The sequence below is a fragment of the Falco cherrug genome, chromosome 1, assembly GCF_023634085.1.
Source record: "Falco cherrug isolate bFalChe1 chromosome 1, bFalChe1.pri, whole genome shotgun sequence".
Taxonomy (NCBI): domain Eukaryota; kingdom Metazoa; phylum Chordata; class Aves; order Falconiformes; family Falconidae; genus Falco; species Falco cherrug.
Genome location: NC_073697.1, coordinates 83,862,934 through 83,879,886, shown reverse-complemented (window position 1 = coordinate 83,879,886; position 16,953 = coordinate 83,862,934). Strand labels below are relative to the sequence as shown.

General features: G+C 39.7%; 1 protein-coding gene across 6 annotated transcripts in view; it reads right to left on the bottom strand.

The window, feature by feature from the left end:
* Positions 1-16,953, bottom strand: part of LOC102046790 (palladin) — a 193,559-nt gene that overhangs the window by 58,809 nt on the left and 117,797 nt on the right. Inside the window, exon 1 of one of the 6 annotated variants that reach the window (XM_027815187.2) lies at positions 8,353-8,773. The exons of 4 other annotated variants lie outside the window; for them this stretch is intronic. The gene's annotated coding sequence lies outside the window, so the exon portion shown is untranslated. Of the gene's footprint in view, positions 1-8,352; positions 8,774-16,953 lie in introns of those variants that run through there. One more of the 6 variants, XM_027815188.2, reaches the window with a different exon arrangement.

Below are 16,953 nucleotides of genomic sequence, written 5' to 3'. Positions count from 1 at the left end.
CAAGAAGTGTTTTATTGCCTTTTAGTAAAACAACATGCTAAATCTAGCATGAAAGATATCAATAATTTTTCTGAACCAAACATTTCACCACACAAAAGGCCACGCTCATAGATAATAATCAGATCCTTGTAAGAAGTGTAGGAAGGGCTTGCTTCAACTCAAGACGTGCATGGCAAAAGAACTTGCAACTAAGTTATAACATTTGCACTCAAATATGAATGTCCTGATTTATTACTGGAGTCTGTAACAAACAGAACATCTGCTACTTGTGTGTGTGTGTTTCTGGGGTGTAAATTTCTTGATACTTCCGTGAACCTGCAGAATCCCTGTGAACATTTGCTTGTGGTGAGAAAACTTCCAGAGAGGTATCATAGACTAGATGTACTTAGATAAAGCTTAGACAGGCAATCACAAAAGCCCGCTCCTTTAACACGTCATTTTACTCTCATTAAACATCATTTACAGCACATATTCCAGAAAGTATTGCTTCCCCCCTTAAAAGATTCCTCAGAGTTGGAACTGGGCCCTTGATCTTGAGCTAACTGTAATGCACGCGGTCAGCACTGAGTTTCACCATCCTGGGGATAGTTCCACCACACGCCGGTCCGCGTACCACATGATGTGCCTTTGACATCAAGACTAGATTACTGCAGTATGTTCCTGCTAGGGCTGCAGAGAAGGCTCCTGTGCTGCTTGCAGCTGGCTGCTGATGGCAGCTGTACAGTTGGTGAGACAGCAAGGGAAACACGGCAAAGAGATCCTGATTTCCAAGACTTCTGCTAATTTTTCTGGATATTTCATATGATGCAGATAAATGCAATTCTTCATATTAATTGGCTCTTTATAACCATCCATTAGCATACCATTAAATTTTGAAGGGACGGGGGACATAGGAACCTAGAGTTTTAACTTTTAATAAAAGTGTATAATTTTTATTTCTAAAATCTCAGAAACGCTTCAAGACACTGTGTTTTATGGGCCAGAGGCAACCACAGAACTAACCTCAGAGTCAGCAGCTGATAGTTCATTCTTTCTTTGAGAAAATGTTGACATACCATTTTGGTTTTATGTTAATTGGCACCCCTTTTTCCTTTCCATCTATGTGGACAAACACATATGCAACACTCATCTAATTCAGTTGCATATATATGAAAGCAGCTTCTAACCCTGGCTTTTTTTCCCTGAAAGCTCTGTGTCCTATGAGCACAAATATTCCTGAAATACAATTAAGTTTTTTAATATTTTTTTTAAACAAAAGAAGAAGCTTAGAGGGTACTTTAATACAAAGCAGAAAATGGAAGCAATCATTTCCCAGAAATTACTGATGAACAACATAAAAAAAGTTAAATAGTTAATAACCTCAAAATCTCTGGCAGAAACTCTAAAAGCCACTAAAGATAAAAGAATGGAAACCACATGTAACATCCCAGAGACTCAGAAGACAACATGATGTACTTTCAATATAGTTTGAACTTCCATAGTCTCACTTTATAAATTGGACTTCATATGTCTGCAGAAACTGATAGAAGTGTCTCTCCTTTTTGTGTTACATAAAGATCTCCAGATTTTTATAAAGATAGAAAACCTATGAAGATTTATAGGAAACCAAGACTTTCTCCCTAGAACATGGCCAAGCAGTGTGGCAAACTATTTACTGCCTGAAAAAAATCAACTACAAAGGTTATACATGAAAGAATAAACATGATCTGGCAAGGACATTGAACCTAGGTGTGTGAGAGTGATTATGGATATATGAAAAGTATCAGGTAGCTTTGGAAACAGAAAAACAATGGAATTTGGCCACGTCAGATGAGGAAACATGTCTGTTGTGGAAAAGAAAATGCCAAAGCCTCTGGTGCCTCACTGAAAATAATCTACAGTTTATAGGGAAAAATATACAGTCTGGTGGCCTGTCAGTTGAGTAACACTGATGAACACTTCTGAAGCCTAGGACCCCTTTCATGAAAGTGTCTGAAAGACATTTACAGCTATGCCCCAACACCTCTGTCAGTGTGGATATCAATAATATCAAAATAAAAAAAATTCTTTACGTAATTCTGGTTTTAGGCACCTTGTATTTGCACAAAAGTAAATGGCATCATCTTGCAACAGACTCACCATCAGTAATGCAACACCAAGTAACTCATGCTTTCATTTAATTCCCTAAAAGTTTTGACAGGAAACACAGATCACACACAAACACAGACTGCATGAAAATACCCCAGCCACAAAATATTATGACCACCTCCGGGCTTTTCAAAGCCTCACTTGTACTAAAAAAGTCACTAGATCTTTGGTCACTGCAAAATACATACATAAATCAGGGTGCCCTCCTGAAACCTTCAAATGCTGAGAAGAAAGGCTTTATATTTCAGAGCCAAAATAAGTACAGTGAGGTAGGCTGAAAGAAATACAGCACCACTGGGTTTCTGCACAAGGAAACTCTAGTTTGTGCAAAACTTTCTAAGTTGCCTCAGTGAATCTGCTCTGCTAGCCAAAGCTGGCTATTAAAATTGTTTTGCACTTTAGTAGCTGGTTTAAACAAATCATCCCCATGAGTCAGATAAGATTTTTACTTATGCTCTGTATGGACAGATGCACACATACATATTCACATACCATTAGACTCATATGCACACAGAAACAGACTTGCATCTCCCCTCATAAAAAAAAATATATATATCTGCATTATCTGTTCTTCGAAATCAGAAACACATTTTACACACACCTGCATGTACATACGCACATGGTGTTTAAAACAGAACTGAAAGAAACAATTGTTTCTAGTGACTACAGCCATAATGTGATTCAGCCTACTCAGAAGAATGACTTCAGCCATAGAGTAAAAAATCTAGAAAGATGATAAAATCCAACTACAAAGAGAACATAACTATCCTTTTTTTAAAGGATAAGTCTTCCAAGTTGTGAGTAAGGCACAAAAATGGGTAGGAGCAAGCCCAGCTTAAAGCTTGGCCTAAAACCAGCAGGTTGGCTCTCCTGAGAAAAGTTGCTGTAACACATGCAGGTTTTGATTTAAACCAGATTTCTATATTCAGTGTGGCTGAAGAACTGGGATCATACTTTTAAAATTATTCTGTAGCAGAAGCAGCACACACAAAAAATCCAAATAGTCCATATTCGTTTTCACTAGAGCCCAAGTCCACCAGATACTGCCTGCCTGCATTTCTTGCTCTCTGAAGTGGATTCTTCTTCATCATAGGAGAGGAATTCTTTTTAAACTTCAATTTAAAAATTAAATCCAGCTGCTTGAATCTTCATCTAAATGTAATGCTTTTAAAGCAAAGTTCAGTCATTTTCTTGTAAATGCAAAGATTAAAACAAACCCACTCAAGATCGTAAAGGCAAGGAGTTAAAATACTGATGTTGTAAACTGAATTCCCTATATTTTCCCATTATTTACATGCACACCTCTGCTACTATGTTGCCTTAATGGGTACAGTAGCATACAAAACAAGAATATCACACTTCAGTGAATTTGATGGGGTTAGTTGTTTGGTATAGATGTTAACATTACTAAAACAGGCTTTTGTGTGTTAATCTAGTTTTACATTTTAGCCTGGGAAAAAAAAAATGTAACCATGTTGCCAATGAAAAGCAAAAAATTTTTTCCTGTATATTTCTGCTGGCTGACACATCATGCCTGCAAATAATTGTCTTTCCCTAAAAGCCTTCACTTCACACAAACCCAAAAGGACAAATGAGACATGCTATCTTATGAACATTTACAAAAACTTCAATACTTTGGCAACGCATTATAGCAGCTCCTGACACACAGACTCAACTTTTCAACTAAATAACTCTTCCACATATTTGAGGCTGAATTATGAACTCAGGCCCACATTGCCACTTTCTGTTTGAAATATTCTACAGTGAAGTGTGATATAAGATTGGTTTCTTCAAAAAGAATTAGAAGAACCGGTTCTTTTCTTCTGCTGTTTTAGACCAGCACATATAACAGACATCTTCTGAAACTGATAATGAACAAAATCCAGATCCTATTTCAAGAAGGAACATTTTTTTGGTGACGTGAAGGAATAGAATTCCCCAGTCTGAGAAGAATGTCCTGGGAAGGACTGGAATGAATTCTGAATGACTGCTACCAAAGGATAGTTTAAGATAATCTAAGTTAATCAAGATTTCTTAGTCAATTACCCCTGGAGAGGTACGCACACTATGCAAAGTAGGGAAAGCAGATTCAGTTGTTTCTTGGCTCGTCTCATGCAGGTGCACTGGGGAGAAAAAGGGCCAGCAGTAAATCGAGCCCACTGTATTTATTTATTTAAAAATAAATGCTGTTTATCTTAAACTCCTTCCCTTTGTGGAAAGGGAAAGTACGAGGGAGTGCCATACACAATACATAATTACAATCACTTACTGCCTCAATAAAGGAAATACAAACTTCCTGCCTTGGCAAGGGCTAGAATGTCTCAAGGAGTTAGGAGAAGGACCATGTTAAGTGTCTAGACAGCAGAGTGGAGGAAAATTATTTCCTAAGTTTTCTACTTGTGTGCTAATCCAGAAAGTATACTTGACACATAAAAAGAACTGCCTCAGTTATTGGTTCTCCTTCTATGATAATTATGGTGGCATAGTAAGCATATTTTTTTTTAATTATACGAATACCAAAATGTTAAATAATCTGTAATGCTCCAGGGAAGTTCTGACACTTGTGGTCACAAAAGACTCTTCACTTTCTGCAGAAGAGGTTAAAATGAGTCTTCTGGGCATACTGTAACTTGGTTAGTAGTTATTCTGTATGTATTCCTAATTCTTCCAAATGGATGTGTTGTCATTATGACATCATTGCTCAGTATTGCTATTACTGAGTGGGAGCTTCACTCCAAAGGGAACTTTATTACTTAGTCTAGCACTTGTGCTATCAGTTAAGGAAACGGGAATATTTCCAAGATGGCACATGATTCGTGAATACAAAATTCCATAGGCATATTTTGATTTTTAAAAAAATCCCAGCAGGAAAGATCTTCAGCTAATGATTATGTTATCATGAATACATGGGACTATCAGTTAATGAATATGTTCTACATAACCCTGAAATTTTTATTAGGAAAACAAAATCTTAGGGCCACCAACTCTTCTCACGTCAGTAAAGGTCCAGCAGATCCCCAAATACTTGAAGACTCCTTTCTTGGAGAGTAAAGAGCAAATGAAGAGACACATGACAATAACATAAAATCTTTCATATAGAAATTATGTAACTAATAGTGCATATGCTTATCTTAATCTTTTAGACCGTTTCTTCTCACTGCACCTTGCACACTTCCCTTATCTACACATTTTCATTTTAGAAATTCAGCTTTTTAAAACCACAGGTCTTTATCGTCATGCCTTTCAGGTTTAGTGCCTACCAACATCCATAATCTACAGGAAATGATGCTATACACACAGAGAAAACCTATATACATGACATCACACTGATTGATGCTGTAGTCTGCTCCCAGGCACATGGGTCCACATTAATGTTGGCATGAGTAAAATCACAAAGCAGCAAGTTTAAGCAGAACTGGTTGAGAAATTAATTTGCTGTTTCAAGTATACAATAATTTCCCATCAAATACACTATTTCACAAGTAAGATCAGTTTGCTTTGCCCAGCTGAGAACCAGGTAAGTTTAAAAAGTCAAGTATCTCACAGATCATTTTGAAGCAGAGTAATAGAAAAAAATTCTGTACAGGAGAGAAAGACAGAATTTTCCATGTAAGTGGGCTGACCAGCACCCCACAGGCCACTTCCAGCCAGACAGCTCCCTTTGTCTTCCAATGCCCAAAGCCCAACAGCTGAGCATTACTCATCAAATTTACCACCGTGTATTTACAGAAATGGAGGCATGCTGTTCTAACATAGCTGTTAGAAATGGCTGCTGTAGTCATATAGACCACACAGTGGATGACAAAATCACAACCACATTCGTGTTTGTGGAGCACTTAGACGATCATGACCTCCACAACTGTCATACAAGCTCAGAAAAGTCTTCAGTGCAGAGCAGAGAACAGTAAGTTGCTTTCTGTTATCTGGAACCATAGATGTCAATAATTACCTTACAATAATTGTAATTGTACAAAATCAGTAATTACTGTAGAATAACACTTTGTGAAGTTTTATATGTTGCAATCATCACACAGCCTCTGCAAAGAGAAAGCAGTAGACAGGCTTGTCAAAAATAACAGGCCCACAATAACAGGTGCATGTGTCCAGCAAGACGAGCTTGGCCAGGACAACAAATATAACTGTTCTGCTCTTACAAAAAAGATAATAGAGAATTTTCTAGGACTTAATCAAGTATGAGAACATAAACCCATGTATTTTACAACAGTGCTTTTTAATGGAATCCTGATACATCAAGCTGCTTATTGTTACTTAAAATGCACTTCAAATTTACAGAACAGTTTTTCACTTAAAAAAACCAACAACCTAACTTGGCTCTCATAAAGCTACATAACATATCTGCCAATTGCTAACAAACCTTTACCACACATCCACCATTCCAATTTTAGGAAAACTTCTACGTCAGATTGCAGTGTACGGTAACTTGGTAAATTCTGACTTTGTGATTATTGGGTTTCTATTATCTCAAAGATTAGATAAATGTTTTTTATCCAAATGGGACACTCCTAATTCCAACAAAATCCTACCTGCATATTCCTAAGAGTTTCAAGAGTTGCAGGAACACCTGCATACCTCCTCACTGATCTTCCCAGTCTCTTTTCTTCCCTCATCCCTTTGCCTCCACCTTTTCCCCCACAGGGTTTCTCCTCCTGGCCAGGAAAATTAGTACCAGAATACTATTTCATAGATAGTCTGTTCCTTCAGGTTTTGTTCCCCATCCAAAAGCAGGATGCAACACAATCTCTCTCAGAATCCTGTGCTCACAAGTATTTGTCCCCTTTTTCATAGCAAAATGGTTTAGATACAATCAATGGACATAAGCTGCGTACCATTTAACTTTTTAAAATGTTTTTTTTCCATCCTCTTGTTATCAGTTCTATATCTTAATCCTTCTATGTCTGGTATGCATTGTGAATCACAGACCAGCTCTGGATGCCTGGAAACTGTTGGGTTTCCTTAAGAACATCATCATAACTTTTCCCACCCCAGAACTCCAGGGGATTTCAGTGCACACAGACTTGTGCGTGGACATAAAACTTTCCATATAATATGTAATACATCTTAAAGAGTTCATTTCAGAAATAGAAGGTTTGGTCCCAGGAGTCATGCTCTCAGCTCAACACAGCCACAGAATACCGTGGAAAAAGTTTCTTGACCTCAAAGCCTAATGAAACATCAAATGTGTCCATTCCTATTTTTAGATGTATGCTCTGCAGTGCCATATTCATTAATATAAAGCTGACCCAAATGTTCCAACAGCAGACGTTGGTTTCTCTTTGATAGCCAATGCATATCTCTGCTTTCCAAGTTTCTGTAAACACATCATTATAAGGAAGGCCAGTCTTACTTTTCCCAGCCTTCTTTCTAATTATGCGCCTGCTGCCAGGAAACTTTCAAACTAACTTTTTTTTTTTTTTTTTTTTTTTGGAGGGGGGTCTTCGCTACTAAAATTTCAGCAAATGTCTGCTACAGACTCAGAAGGGGGGGGGGGACACACACCACCAAAAAACCCCAAAACCTCCGAAGTCATTACTGTTAGAAGTTACAAAGTTACTATGTAACGCCAAATTCCTTTCAACACTGAATGATAAACATTCCACAAAAAAAGTTGGCTACAGAAGTACATATATCATTGCGAAGACACCAAATATGTCTTCCTTACAGACTAATGAATTCCACAGGTAAAAAAAAAATAATTTTTTGAGTTTGGTTTCATTTCAGTAAGAAGTCATAGTAAGTTTTCTAAACCACCAAGTTTCCTGCCCATTACCAACTTTCTTTTCAGCCAGGAGTTTCACTGGGTTCCTACAGAGGTCTCCTACAAAGAAGGCTGCGAAAGCACTCGCATTTTACAGCTCTGTCACATTTACAAACAAACTAACAACTGATTTAGCAAGTCTTGAGCTACAGAGATACACACAACCGCTGCCACCACATCTTTTCTGTATTTGGAAACACCAAGGTCGCCAAACGAAATGCATCAGCCAGACTGGAATGCAGCTCCAGCCGATGTGGCCAAGCTCAAAGGGCAAGGGAGAGTCGTGCAAAAAAGAAACGCTCGAAGGAAACGCGGTCAGCCCGACCCGGTTACCGAGCCGCCTCATTTGCCCCGACCCCTCGCCTTTCAGCACCGCTTCTGCTCTGCGTTCGCCTCGTCTGAAGAAAACGCGTCACGTACGAACTCGTGAAAGCGTCCTGCCATCTTACCTGGGCCACGTCTCCGCGGACAGTTACCGCACGCCCGAGCGCGAGCTGCCGGGGCCGAGGGCGCGCGGCGGCGGCGGGAGCGGCGGGGCGGGGCGGGGCGGCGGCAGCGGCGGGGCGGGGCGGCGGGCGCCCGCAGGTACCCGCCGCTATATAGGGCGGGCGGCGGCGCGGGTCATGCCGTCACTCAGCGAGCCCCCGCCGGCGCGTCCCGCTCCGGCGGCTTCACGTTAAGAGTCCCGCGGCCACGCCGGGCTCCCCGAGAGGCGTTGCCACGCTGCTGGGGGCGGCGGGGAAACGTGGGTTTCCCGCAGCGAATCGCCGCTGGGATCGTCCCTCTCTGGTGCCGCAGTCTCTCCCCTAGTAGCTGCGAGAACTGGGACTTGTTGATTCGCCTTTTGCCAAAAAAGGTCCGGGTCCCATGCTGGAAGCTCGCTCCCCTCCCGCCAGGAACTCGGCGTCCATAGGCAGCAGAAAAGCCTGAGAAACTTCTACCAGAGCAGAAGCAGGCGCCGCAGCAGCCGGGAGGGCAGAGGAAGCATCCCAGGCTCCTCCGTACTGCCGTGCAGCGGCACGAAGTGCTGCCACCGGGGTTTGCGTTAGCTTTTCTGCACAGGAAAAGTTTCCATCGGTTTTTATCCGCATGACAGAGTGGATGGGATGGCTGCTTTTTAATATAGAACTGCAGAAGTGGTGTCTCAAGTTATTCTTCAAAGCCTTTTAATACTTTTCTGTGCTTTGAAAATAATGCTTATGCCACTACTCAAGTCCCCAAGTTTTCAGGTTAAACTGAATTTAAAACATTTTTCAGGAAAACCATATCACTCTATTGCACACTTTATAGTCATCTGTTTTATAAACAATCTCCTGCACTGTCTTCACCTGTCAAAGAATAGTACCGGAGTTCAGAAAACATTTACTATACATGACAAAAATCATGCTCTTTTGCAGTCGAAGTATGTAAAACCATCCAGAGTGTCAAACATTTACAGTAAAATACATTCATTACTACTGCATTTTCCACTAAGGACATAAATTGGAGGTACATTTTGGTGGTTGTTTGGGTTTGTTTTTGTTTTTTTTTTTTTATTAAGGAGATGAAGACTGAAGAACAGATCTCTGCTGTGGTTCATACCCTTCCCACTGGAACCCACCTGGTCTGGATCCAGTGATTTCTTACAGATTACATGCCAACATCAGTGTTACAAGTAATCATGGAACACAACTAACCCTTAGTAGCATCTACTTAAACATCTGCTTAAAGCAAGATGGCCAATCTCAAAATGATGTATCTATTCTCAAACTTAATCCATGTTTAATCCATGGAAGTGATCAGTGATCTCACTTGAATTTTCTACAACACGGACAGCAAAAATAAGCATGCAAACATACTGCCTTTTACCTCACTACTATTAAACGTCCTGGATAATGGTTAAGAGATTTTAGGGCAGCTGCAATCAGTGGTGCTCCTCTTTCTTCTTTCCAGTCAGCATGTATTACAGTCCAGCTCTGGATGTCTGGGTTTTACACAACATCATCATCGTAACTATTTTCCCACAACTGGTGTGTACCCACAAGACGAACAAGGCCTGTATCTGAGAAATTTCATTCTACAGTGGACGATGCAAGTCAACATGGTACTGAAAACTTGCGCTCCTTACTCAACATTTTTCCCTCCTTTTCACCACCCAGCCCTCCTTAGGACTCAGAACTCTCCACATCACTCGATTGCTCCGGAGCATAACAAGGAGAACCGAGTAACGCTGCCAACTAGGAAAAAGGGAGGGTGAAATAAAACATCTCCCCACTGCTAGCACAGAGAGTGACATGCCAGATCCTGGCAGCGAGAAGACCAGCACTGCACTAGCACTTGGTTTCCAATTCTGGTACATGACTATGGGGAAGAAGCATGGTGGCTCATACACATAGTATTAAGACAGTACAAAGATAAAAAGAGTATCACTCATCACTAACAAGGTCTCTATATGATTTTGGGTAAGTATGCTTGTCGAGGATAGTATTTTATCTAACAAGCAGAACACAGTTCAACCAGTAATAGCTGCTGATAACCTAACACAAAACAAAGAACAGACTGATGTGCAGTAGGAAAAGCCAATTACAGAAAAACAGTACCTGGACTTCACATCTCTCAGCTGCACCTTCTCCTTTGCATTTGATTCCACAGAGTTAATACTGCAGTAAAGGCAACTGAGTTCTCTGACATTTTCTTCTGTCACAGCTCTTACATTGCACATATTTTGCACACACGTTCCAAGAATTTTGGAGAAGAATTTTATGTCTATGCATGTATGCTCATGTTCACTTCATGGGGATGGAAGATGAAAGCCAAAAGACAGCTTGTGCACATCAGCTTAGTTCAAGATGCTTCACTGTGACTCCACAAGCATAACTGGGCATGGAAAGTGAAAATGAAGCTCAACTTACTGGGAAACCAAACATGAGGCACAATGTGAGATAAAGATCCAAAGAGAAAGGAAACAACACCATATGCTTAACTTAAAACTTAATATGATCTGTGATTCTTTCTTGTAAACAACTCTGCCTAGCATTCTAGCCCCAGGAACATTTGTTTCTAGTTTAAGGAGTATGTACAGCATCACTGGCAAACTACAAGGAAGGAAACTAATTTACACATAAAGACAATTGCATACAACTCCAATCAATTTCTAATATTTAAATTTTAATCTAAATGAAATATTTAAAATGTAATGACAATTATAACAAACAGGTTTTTTTGAAAAGTGCTGTAAAAAACCAACAATTAATTTCTGTTAACTAATGGAGGTAATGGTAAATGCCATTAGTAAAACAGGTAAATGCCAACCTGCCTGAAGTTGTATTTGTTAGCATTCATTGAAACTTTGACAATCTTCACAAAATGAAGGTTCATTTTCTATACTACCCTGTAAACAAAATGAAATAAGTACTGCTTAAAGTACTCAAACTGAAAAGGATGACTTCAGGAAAAAAAAAAACAAAACCACCTGAAAATGCAGAGAGAGAACTTACACAAAGTAATCACATCCTCACCAATCTGAGAGAAAACAAATTAAGATAAAACAACTCAATGGACTTCTTGACAGAGTCTGTCAAGTTCTTAACTACTACAGAATAATCTGTGGAATTTAAATGCAACCTTTTTGCTTGCAGTGTATCTTCAGTGAAGGAAGTGTATTTTAATTTAAGTGTATATACATTGTCATCCACAACAGCTAGTTTCCAGGTGCTACTATACCACAAATAACCACACTTCTTTGTGAATTTTCTGTTTCCTTTCTTCTACTAGCCTACCTCGTTTTAATTCATTATGATACGCAAAACTTTAGCATCCTAGCTGGTGAGTAACAAAGACATTAAAAAGACAGCTACACCAGAGTGTGCAATTCTGATATCCTATTTAAGACCAGATCTCTCAAATTCTTTAACTCAAACCAGGATGTTTTTCAAAAAGAAAACAAAGAAACAAACACTATAAAATTCTGAGGTCTTAGAAGAAGTTGTTGTGATTGACATCCAAATGGTGTTTTCTACATTGGGGAAACACATGACACAAGATTCCATTGGTCTTAAAAACTGGAAATCAATTCAAGAATATAGACATGCCTGTAAGTCAATCCAAATAGTATTCAGCTAGCCACAATGGAGCTCTGCATCATATTACAGTTCAAACATTGTTAAGATCAGATGGAAATGGGAGTAACATAGACACTGAAGGACTAGAAGAGGGAACTGAAAGAGTTCACAAGCTTTCAATCATTCATATGCAGCTGACTGAATTCAGTGATTTATGGAGCCCAGTTCAGCAGTCTCCCTGTTTTTCTTACACAAAGGAAATGCATCCCATTTACATTAGCTATGCAAAATAAGCTTTGACATTTCAACCATTGTGAATTTTCACATTTTTATTTAAAATGAAAAAAATCTCCATAAAATTATGTCCCCTCCCATACTGTACTTGACCACATTTAAAAGTTCTGAATGGGGTTTACTAAGCCAGGAACAGTACACTGATATTTTTTTGCAATGCATGAGAAAGCGAGATTTCTTTAGAAGGCTAGAATGCAAAGTTAGGTTCTCCTAAAAACAAAAGGGACTAACTATACCTCTGAAGTGGCAGTTGCCAAACACGTAACAGTCCAAAGCATTTACTACTATTTCAAAAGTCTCTTGAGTCCTGTATTACAAGCATCCTGTAGTACCTAACTTTGCTGGTGTTGGCAGACACCGAAGTCGTAACTATAAATTGCTTTGTTTGGTATTATTTCCTGTTGATGAAATCTGCAGTGTCTGAACTAGGAGTACCAAGTTGTTTGTGGCTTTTGTTTTTCTTATCATTTCTGGAAAATAAAGGATCACATGTTTGTTACAAGAGGGACTATTTAAGCAAACTTTTCCCATCACTTTCAGTTATGCCAATACACACCTCAGTGTTTTACACTGAGGGAACCATAGCTACAGCCAACATCCAAAAGCAAATCATACTGCAAAGTCTCTGATCTATTAAAACATGATTCAACAAAAATAAAATGAAAAGAGGACCTTTTCCCAAACTTCTAATTATACATAGAGGAAAACAAGAACTGGAAGTTTCTATTGCTGAGACAATTTTCATGAGGCAGAAATTACCATTTATAATGGACATGTATGTATACACAGATGTGTATATACATGGTGATTAAGTGACTCATGCTTAAGTCTTTTTTGTTATAATACTAATTACCTTTTGAACTGAAATAGCAAGGGTCTTCAGGGTACAAAATTGTTTAAATGATATTGATTAGACTTGTGCAGCTTCTAAGATGATATGGAAAAAAATGGTAAGTCCGCTATATAGGCACTATCTAACAAGGAACTGGAACAGCAACAGCTGAACAACAAGCATATAGAGAAGTATCCCAATGATTTCTTTAAAATACCTACATACTTTGTTACCCAGATTCTTAAGTCTGTTTTGACAATGAGTAATCCATGAGAACGTCCTGGCCTGCACAGGTACTGGTAAAGCAACGTGTATGAGCTCTGGAAATAGCTACATTAAATATAACAAAATATAACCTGGAAAACAACCTACTCCTCAGGCTCAAAAGGATTTTGGACCCATGTTAAGCTGCCAGTTTCACTAACACCACAAAAGAGAACTATTTTGTAAGTTTTTGTCCAACTTCTTTTCCCTCCCAAGCTGTGCAGCTGCTTCTGCCTTGTATTCACTGCCCAACTCTTGCACCTTTTCTTTGAAATGTCATTCTCCCTCGCTCTATTACTCTTCTCAGGTTCTCTATTTTTTTATTAATGAAATAAATTACAGAGACATGTGTAATATTATTCTGTTTCGATCAACATCAACGTATCGGGATCAAGAGCAAAATAACCTTGCCTAAAGCTTACCCTCTGTGGTTTTGTAAGTGTTGTATCTATGCTTTCTTCTTCACTTAATAGTAAAATTGGCATAACACTCCAGCTGTGATATTGAAATCACATTTGCAAGCATCACTATGGGTCTATGACAGGTCCACCTACACTTCAGATACTTAAGTTGTTAGGAGGCTTATATAAAGTCACAGATGGTTACAGCAATTTGAATGTCACACATAAGTTCTGCCCAGTTCACCACTCAAAAAACACTACTTTCTCTTCTTTTAATACTTCTGATACAGTAATAGTGTGTTGTATCTTTCAATTAGTTACACTTCAGTAACTTACAGCTGCTGTAATTGGGAGGCCTGTCAGGAAAGATAAAAAAGCTGTTTCTTCTGAGTCAGGCTTCCCCACAATATTTAAAACGTTTTTCAGTAGCTCTTTATGAGCTGATCTGGTCACAATTTCAAGATCAAGGCATAACTTGCTTCCTTTCATCAGGATGTCAAGCTCATAGTGTATGTCATTGTTTGCTATAAAGGCTGTGAATTTAGGATACATGCTGCTGTTAATATTTTGAAACCAGAGCAAACCAGGCCAGTATGTTAAACGTTACTGCTAAAGTTTGTGCCCACAGCTATTTAGTTTTCTCTGTACTAGCTTTCGCGCAGCCAGCAGAGATCATAGCCGCTCCTTCATCTACTGAATGTTTTTGTGGTGTTGATTCTTCCTGCTCTGAGTAAGTCTGAAGTGAAATAGTGAATGGTGTTCTGCGTCTTTTCCCACCAGGAATAAGACTTTTTAAATTCAGCCCATATAAGTAGAAAAAAAAAAATGTCCTAAGACACTGGGGATTAGGATCGCAGGGTATGAATTCCACACCTATGTTTAAAACAGTACCTTACTTGCATTCCTGATATCCCAGAATATTTTTCCACCAAGTCATTTTGTTACAAAATGCTTTTTTAAATCAGAATGATCAGGATTATTTTTTTTTTAATATGCATTTTCTTTATTTTCTCTCTTTCTCTACTACTGTTCTTAACCGCAAAGACACTGCAGTTTCTCAGGAGTGCACACGTATCCTTTCTAGATGAATTTCTAAGTTTTTGCTAGAACACTGCAGCAGACAAAAATTTGTAATGTGTTTTCGTAATGCTTGAAATAATCTACAGTGGGATTTTTTTCCCCTGGCAGAGAACGGCTCGTTTATCTTCAGGCTGCTAACCAACAGGGATGCCAAAGACCTCTCTCCTTTATAAGCAAAATTCTATAAAGAGCTTTCAGAAACATGAGAAAATATGATAAACACAGCTTGAGTTCTTCAGCTTTGCTGGCAAAAGATTACAGACGGGTAACGGCGAGTTCATGAGCCTTGATCTCCTGTATTTACCACTTCACAACAGAGAGCAGCTTCCTGCAGAAAGACTGCTTCCCCGCCGCCTCCCCCCGCGGCTCGTATTCTGAAACCCTCCAGCTCCAACTGCCTTGTTTGGTTGCCCGAACTGTTCTTTGTCTGGCTGCGCCCCCAGGGCCGCACCGCCCCGGCTCCAGCGGCCCACCCCGCCTGGGCGGCGGCCGAGCGGCGGCGGCGGGCCGCGGCCATGCCCATGTAGGGAGCACCGGCCCCGGGCGCCGGCCGCCCGGCGGGGCTCGGCGGGGCGGGCGGAGGCCTCGCAGGGCTGCCGGGCTTCCCCCGCTGCAGCGCGGCCGCGGGGAGCCTGTGGGGAGCCGCCGCCCTTTCCTGGCTCCCGCGGCCCCCCTCCAGCGGCCTTACCTTACCCGCCAAAACCGCCGTGCCTTTCCTGGCTGGTAGCGCTTTGTGAGCAGCCCCAGCAGCCTGCGCACACCGCTGGCTACAAGGCAAGGGAGAACGAAGTTGAGAAGTTCCAGTGTGAAAACTCACAGATTCTTGTCATATTTTTCATTGTTCTTTAGAACAGGTTACAGCCTGTCCTTTGGGGATTTAACTGGTGTTTTCTGCAGGGAAAAAGGAATCCCTCAACAGTGCTACTCAGTCTTTTCAGAAGTGGCTATTCTGTTATGCTACATGAAGAAAGCATGCAAGACCGGTTTTACTCTCAACATCTCCCTAAACTGTTTTAAGTAGTATTACAAAGAGCAGCTTACCTGCTGTAAGTCGGTGTAAATTCGCTAGCAGAACGCTCCCTGCTATCACTACTGTTGCCTGATTCTTAGTTTTAGTAGCACATCAGGTACTTCACATGGAGTCTGATTGTACGTGTATATGTAAGGTCAACAGCAAGCAAGGAAGAAGACTTAAATAAAAGATCACTTTGTTCATTTTGTTTAGTCTTATTGAAATGGAATATCCCAGGCATTTATGTAGTAGACATTTTAAAAATAAACATCAGGAATCATGCAGGAAGTGATTTCCTTAAATTTACATGTGAAAATTATAATGACAGTTCAGGAGAACATATACTAAATATGTCTACAGCAACAACTGAAACAAAGTTAATAGGCGGAGATAGCTCTATCTGACTAAAGAATTACTGAGCTGTGACTCCTTAAAAGGAATACCCTTCACAAACTAAAGATTCAAAATTAGCAACTCTTGTGAGACAGTCCTCCCAGAAAGCAGCGTGACAAGAAACAGTATTTTGCAACAAATTAAAGAAGAAGTTGTACCTAAACTTCTAACTTTCTGATTCTGTTTGGGAGTCTGGAAGCATTCCTGTATTTCTCAATATGGTTCCTTAGTATTAAGTTGTGAAAAGAAGTTCTTAAGTAATGATAAAGTTCTTCCATTATTGCAAGCTCCTGTGGGTGATTGGATGAAGGAGAAAACAAGTAGAAGAATGGAACAAAGAGAGCACTGCCTCAAGTCACTGACGTGACTTAATAGGCAATAGTGACTGCTCCTGGGTACAAGTGCATGAAAAAAAAAAAAATTAGGAAGAGTACAAAAGTGCATTTATAACCACCTTCCTGTAACACGGCTTCAGCTGCACTCAACACATTGAGCCACTTGTATTTACAGCTCAACAGAAAACTGACTCTGGTATTTTTATATTGCATTCTTGCCCTCAACAGAGGCCTGAACAAGTTTGTTTATTTATGAGAAATTCTCAAACTAGAAAAACTTAAGTAAAAGGCTTAATAAGAATAGCACAGTAAGAAATATATTGACCGCATCATATTTACATTACATACATATACTACCATGTTAAAAAATTCACCTCAGAAGAAAAAAAACCCAAACAA